This window comes from Crocodylus porosus, unplaced genomic scaffold, assembly GCF_001723895.1.
Source record: "Crocodylus porosus isolate Cpor-Errol unplaced genomic scaffold, CroPor_comp1, whole genome shotgun sequence".
In the NCBI taxonomy this organism is placed as follows: Eukaryota; Metazoa; Chordata; order Crocodylia; family Crocodylidae; genus Crocodylus; species Crocodylus porosus.
Genome location: NW_017728913.1, coordinates 6,926,563 through 6,933,072, shown reverse-complemented (window position 1 = coordinate 6,933,072; position 6,510 = coordinate 6,926,563). Strand labels below are relative to the sequence as shown.

The 6,510-nt window shown below is 44.3% G+C and overlaps 1 long non-coding RNA gene across 1 annotated transcript in view; it reads left to right on the top strand.

Moving 5' to 3' along the window:
• Nucleotides 1-759: 759 nt before the first annotated feature.
• The window catches only part of LOC109309805, a 17,568-nt gene continuing 11,817 nt past the window's right edge, over nt 760-6,510 (top strand). Inside the window, exon 1 of the long non-coding RNA XR_002101047.1 lies at nt 760-769. This is a non-coding gene — a long non-coding RNA (uncharacterized LOC109309805). The remainder of the gene's footprint in view (nt 770-6,510) is intronic.

The following is a 6,510-nucleotide window of genomic DNA, read 5'->3' as shown; positions in this document are numbered from 1 at the left end:
AAGGCAGGATGGCACAAAACTGTACTATGCTGCACATCCCTTCTGCAGCAACCCCCTCCACAGCCCTCCATTGCTGTTAGGTTTGTCAGTGAGAATAATGGCAGGCTCCAGGGATTTGTAGCCTCTGGGAAGGGGATTGGGGTTGAAAGTAGTGGCCCACAGCAACAAAAGATTAGATTGACTGGTTTAGTATTGTACAGATCTTTTTCTCCCTTCTCTGAAACATCCACATCCTCCACAAATTATCTGAGATAACTGCTAATCATTCAGAGATAGTTTCATTTAGTTCCATTAAGCCTGTTAGAGTGAATGTCATCAGGCCTTGCCTACTTTCATGCATGTAACTTATTTAAATATTTGTTAACCTGTCCTTTTCCTATTCTGTGCCCCTATCCTCTTGTTAAAATTGTGCTAAATATCTGGTCATGATTCAGATCTCTTGTGATAACTAAAGGAAGCGAAAAGGCATTGAAAATGGAAGTATACTTTTCTCTGTGCCATCGTTTGTTTGCTCTCTTTTTCTCTGAAGTAATGGACCTACCCATTCCTTTGTCTTCCCTCTTGCCTGCAGTATTGCCAACCCCACCATGTCAAAAATCATGAGACAAATGCTTAAAAATCAAGAGATTTGGAATGTAAATCATGAGATGCTATTTGGGGGGGGGTGCTTATTTGTGAACGTGTAAGGAGCTGTGGGTGTGTGTATGGGATTTGGAGCTCAGGGAGGGGGGAGTCGCTGCACACCCTGGCAGGATGTAGGGTACTGTGGGTCAGGAGTGAGGAGCAGCAGCAGGGCTGGGGGGACTGTGGCTTAGGAATGAGGTGCAGACATACACACACACACAGATACACGCACAGACAGCTGCTCACAGCTCTGTTCCATGACTCGCCCCAGCCCCAGCACCCCATTCACCCCAGCCCCTGCCCTACTCCTTCCCTCACTGTAGGGGCCACGATCTGCCTCCCTGCCCCTTCCCTCTCCCTCTGCCCCTTCCCCTCCACAAACTTACCAGTTTGGCACTCTCTACTAGGGTTGTGCAAAGCTTCAGGTGGTGATTCGATTCCAAGGAGATTCGGCTTGATTCGGTGTCTCAATCCCTAAATCTGAATCAAATCAGGGAACCAATTAAAAGTCCAAATCGATTCAAAGCTCTCTGAATCTTTGGAAAAGATTCGAAGAGCATTGAGAATTTGGACAGTCCCCAGTGGCTGCAGCACGGAGTTGCAGTTGGACTCGGAGCTGGTAAGTATCGGGGGAGGGTGTGCTGGGGGAGGGGAACATGGGGGGGATCCGTGCCCCAACCACTCCCTCAGCCCCCCATGGCTGTCTCCACCCACCCCAGCTCCCGACCCTTTAGAGAAAAACCCTGACTCGCTGGGTGCTGCCAAGCAGGGGGTGATCACCGCTGCCCCCCACTACCCCACGCTGCAAAGGGGGCTCTGCCACAAGCCCCCTGACCCACCTCTGCACTTCCCCAGCCCCCCAGTGGGTGCCCTGCCCAGGCCTGCTCCAGCCCTTTAAGAAAAAAAAATGAGAAAAGCCCTTGGCGGAGCAGCCATTGCCAGGCTGGGAGAGCAAGTGGGGGATGGGCCTGGCTTGGGTGATTCAGATTCAGCTGAATCAATTGGGGACAATGATTTGAATCACCAAATTGAATCACTGTCTCCTGAATCGGCCAAATCCAAATCCGAAGTGAATACTAGCCGCTTTGCACAGGCCTACACTCTGCATGCACCAGAAGAAAATATCCCAAGATTTGATATCTCTATCAGATCAGGAGTTAGAGTTAATTTGACTTGGAAATTGGGAGTCTCATGATTTTTTCATAAGAGATGGCATTACTGTACCTGTAATATATTTATAGAATCTTTTATTGTTTCTTTGTATGGCCATTACTAATTGTAATTCATTATGCTTTAACTCTTCTACATTTATACTGATGTACTTGCACTACTTCCTCATACATATGCTTAGTCATCTCTCCTTATTTATACTACTTGTGTGATTCTTTTTGATTTACAGGTCATTTAACATCTTCTGATGCACCCTTACTCATCTCTCACTATGGGTCCTATCATTCCTCCACCTGAGGATAGTTTGCTGTTGTGTCTCTTTCAGTAACTGTCAGTATTCCTGAACTCCTTTTTCCTTTACAGTTTCTTCCCAAGAGATGCTACCTACCAAAGCTCTGAGTTTGAAGTCTGCTTTCTTTGAAGCCCATTGTCTGTATTCTGCTTTTGTCACTCCTTTCATTTGTTCCTATAGTCATAAACTATTATTCTATGATCACTTTTACCTAAACTACACTCCCTCAGTCCTTAACCAGTTCCTTCCTATCAAATGTAAAATAGTTGTCTCCCTAGTAACCTCCTTCACCCTTCTGAAACAAAATGCCAACCCTAGCATTTTCCAGGAATTTGTGTGACTACCTATTTGCTGATGTATTGCTTTCCCAACCACCCATTTATTTGCGTAATTAATATCCTCAGTTCAACAAGGTACTCTCTTTTAGTTGGTTCTGTTAATTAGTCATAAGAAGATTCTTCCTTTTGCTTGGTAGTCTGTCAAAAGGAGATTTACCACTCTTCTTTTTTTCCTTTTTATTTTCACCCAGAGAGAGTCATGGTTTTTATAAAGGGAAAAGGTGTCTCTCCAACATGCTGGAGTTCTTTGAGGGTGTCAACAAGCATGTGAGTAAAGAGGAACTAGTTGATATCCTATGCTCAGATTTTTAGAAAGCTTTGGCAAGGCCTTCACCAAAGGCTCTTAAAAAAAACTAGCTATCACAGGATCAGGAAAGGTCTCTTCATAGATTGAAACCTAGTGAAAAATGCAAAACAAAGAGTAGACCTCATGGTCATTTTTTAGTGGGTTTCTCTAGAGATAGCTGCTGGGACTTGTGGTGTTCAACATACTCATAAATGACATGGAAAAAGGAGCAAGAAATGGAGTAGTGAAGTTTGAAGGTGATACAAAATTGGCATGTCTACCTACACGTGCATTTCAGCATGACTAAATTTGATGTGCATTAAGCTAATGTGCATTAAGCAATTTTTGGCAGGTGTCTACATGTGCAGGGACTTGGCACTAAAGTTTCCCTAGTGGATTGGCAGACCCAGCACTAAAGTTAGTGCATTAGCCTAATTTAATGTCCATTAAACATGCATCTACATGTGCATTCATGTGCTTTAACTAATTGTGCCTAACTTTGATACCTGCATTTGCAGTATCAAATGTAGGTGTGATTAGCCTAATTTCACCATTTTGAATGCACATTAAGGGCATGCAAATGTAGACGCATGTTTTAATGGACATTAAATTAGGCTAATGCACGTTAACACATCTCATGTCAAAGTGCTCAATTATTTCAAACAGTCAAATCCAAAACTGATGGTGAAAAGTTACAATGCAGGGGGCCTGGACCCAATGATCTTGCAAGTTCCCTTCCAGCCCTTACAATCTATGAACCTATGAATAAGATTCCACAAAACTGAGTGGACAATAAATCGGCAGATTAAATGTAATATTGGTAACTGCAAAATAATGAATTTGGGGGAAATTTAACTCCAACTATGAGAGCCACTATGTGAATTCACCATTATCACTCAAATGATCTTGGATTCATTCTCTAAAAACTTCAGCTCCACATACAGTGGTAGTCAGAAAGACAAATAGAATGTTAGAAATCATAAGGAAAGGAATTGAAAATACAACAGAAGGTATAATTATGACTTTATCCATGGTACACTTACATCTTGAATGCTGCATATAGCCTTAGTCACTCATTTTTAAAAAGAATGTACTAGAATTAGAAATGATGCAGAGAAAGATAAAGATGATCAAGGGGATAGAATGGCTCCACATGAGACGGCAGTAAAAACATTAGACAAACTAAGACTTATTGGCTGTGTCCAGATGAACGTGGCTGTGTGGTATGTGGTGCTGCTGACCCGTCAGCAGCACCACGCACTGCACATTCAGGCATTACCCATGTCTCTACCTTGCAGTGTGGGGTGTGGGGGAGTTTAACCTGGGAGATCCCACAGCCAAAAAAAGCCATGTGGAAAAAAAGCAGGGCAGTGCATGTGGCTGTAGCACGCACTGCCCAAAACCGGAGCCTGGATGGCCAGAGCCATGCTCCAGCTGCTGGCTCAGCTCCCACCCGCAGAAGCACTATAGCTGCAGCTTCCTTGGCCCCCCCCAGGACCCAGGTAAGGCTGCTGGGACCAGCACAGTTGCTGGCCCCAGCCTCTCCTACCTCACCTGGGGTAACCTACTGCACGCCAGAGCACACATCACAAGCGTTCCCTGGGAACAAGAAGCAGAGGCACAAGGTGTGCCGCTGCTACTTGTACTCAGGGAACCAAACATCCATGCTTGTCTGGATGCAGCCATTGAGGTTATTAGGTGCTGCCATTAAGGATGTAATTTGCCTGTGGTGACTGGGATGTTTTAAGAAAGGATGGAAAGTTCATATGCTGTTTCTTATACTCGTCCCTAAATGCATCCGCTACTTGCTACTGTCAGAGACAGGATATTGAGGCTAGATAGATATTATGGCAGTTCTCATGTTCTAGTTCAGCAAGTCTCTCTTCCCTTTTCCTGGACTTCATATGAAATGCTTACATTCTTCATATGCAATGCCACACCTTTTCTTTCTTTTCCCCTTACCTGTACTTTCTAAATAAACTATATCCTATGCCAGTAACAGTCTTGTGTTTTATCCCACCAGGTTCTGTGATGTTAAATGATTGTTTTGTTTGAGCACTAAGACTTGGGGGTTTGCTTATATTACAAAGTTTCTGCCATCCAAGCTGCTGCTGGAAAACAGCAGCCACAAGAGGGAAGCTGCCAGAGCTTGTGCACATCTGCATGGCAGCTGGCAACTCTGTGCGACTCCTGCTGGAACCACACAGTCCTACTACAACAGCTGGCAAAGTGTGCAGTGCTCTCTGGGGGCACCAGTTTCTAAAGGGGTAAGTTGGCAGAAAACACACACTCCTTCTGTTGGCTTGTGGGTGACAAGAGAAGTTTTCTGTTGCACACAGAGCTGGTGTTACTCTGCTGCCACAAGAAAGCTCTGGATATGAATGCACTCCAGTTTTGTTGGCAGGACTCTTATAGTGTAAACCAGGCCATTCCATTTGTTTCCCAGACCCCTTACCTTTGTGGGGGTCTCAAGAAGGAGGTTTGTCAAGCCTGCCACTCATTCTCCTGACTTTCATTCTCATCCCCACAGCCATGCCACCCCTTTTGATCGCTCAAAGTCATAGCTGGCAGTGTCATTAGTACTCATGTAGATGATCATGAGCTCCTGCCTTTTTATATGTTTTGGAAAACTCCTTTATGATGTCTTGGGCTTTGTATCCAGGCCAACAGCACAGATTCTGGGATGATGGGTTAGGCAAGCAGATGGATGACCTAGGACGGGTGTTACCAGATTTCCCCACTACTTTGGGGTGTGCTCATTTATTAGGGCTAGGGTCTTGGTAATTCTATTAATGTGCTGCTTGTGTTACTTGTGTTTCTATACGAAGCTGTATCTCTCCCTTCTGCAAGTCCTCACCCCCAGTGGAGCTATCTTGCAGGACTCAGTTTCAGTGGGGCTGGGTTCCTCCAGTCCCCAAATCAGTCATACACAGAAACACACACAGATTAACATAACACGCCTGACCTGGCCAGGTTGATCAGCATGGACAGGATGACACCCTCATATGCCAGGAATCAGTTCATCAAAGCAACAATAATTACAGTCAGACACAAGCACACAGTTAAACAGAATACCTCTGAATCTGGCTGGGTTTCCAGATGACACCCTCCTGGGCCAGCATTCAGTTCATTAGGGCATGTCTGAGCCAAACTGGGTCAATCAGCCTGTACAAGCTGATCCCCTTATGTGTTTCAAACTCAGCACATCCCAATCTTTTAGCCTCTTGATGAGCAGACTCCACAGTATTTTTGGGCTTCACAGGGATCTTCAGCTTAGGTAAAAGAAGCATTGCTGTAGAGCAAGTGGGGAAGGAGAAGTAAAGAAGGAAAAATATACCCTGTTACCACCTGTTTGACTATAAAAGTTATTTATTGCTAAGTATATGAAATATACAATGGCACTAGCAGTAATAGACATGCAAAGGAAAAACAAACATAAACAAACACAGTATACCCTGGTTTCACTAAGTATTTGGGGAAACAAGCTTAATTAATACAGTTCAGGTTCAGAAAACTATGCTCAGAGAGAAAAGAGAGAGCTGGGATCTCACCAGTCCAAGGCACTCGGGTTGCAAAGCTGATAGGTTAAAGTTCTCAGCATAATCCTTGAAGGGAGATCTGCCTCCTTCAGCCTCTTGAAAAGAAAGCAGGTGATGTCAGCACACACACTGCTGCTTCTTTTACAGATTTTTATACCCTCAGTTCAGCTTCTTTCAAGCATTCTCAGTAGTGTAAATCAAATTGTCTTTTCTATTGACAAAGGGTTATCTGGTTGGAACATCTCAGGAAACTGACTGATA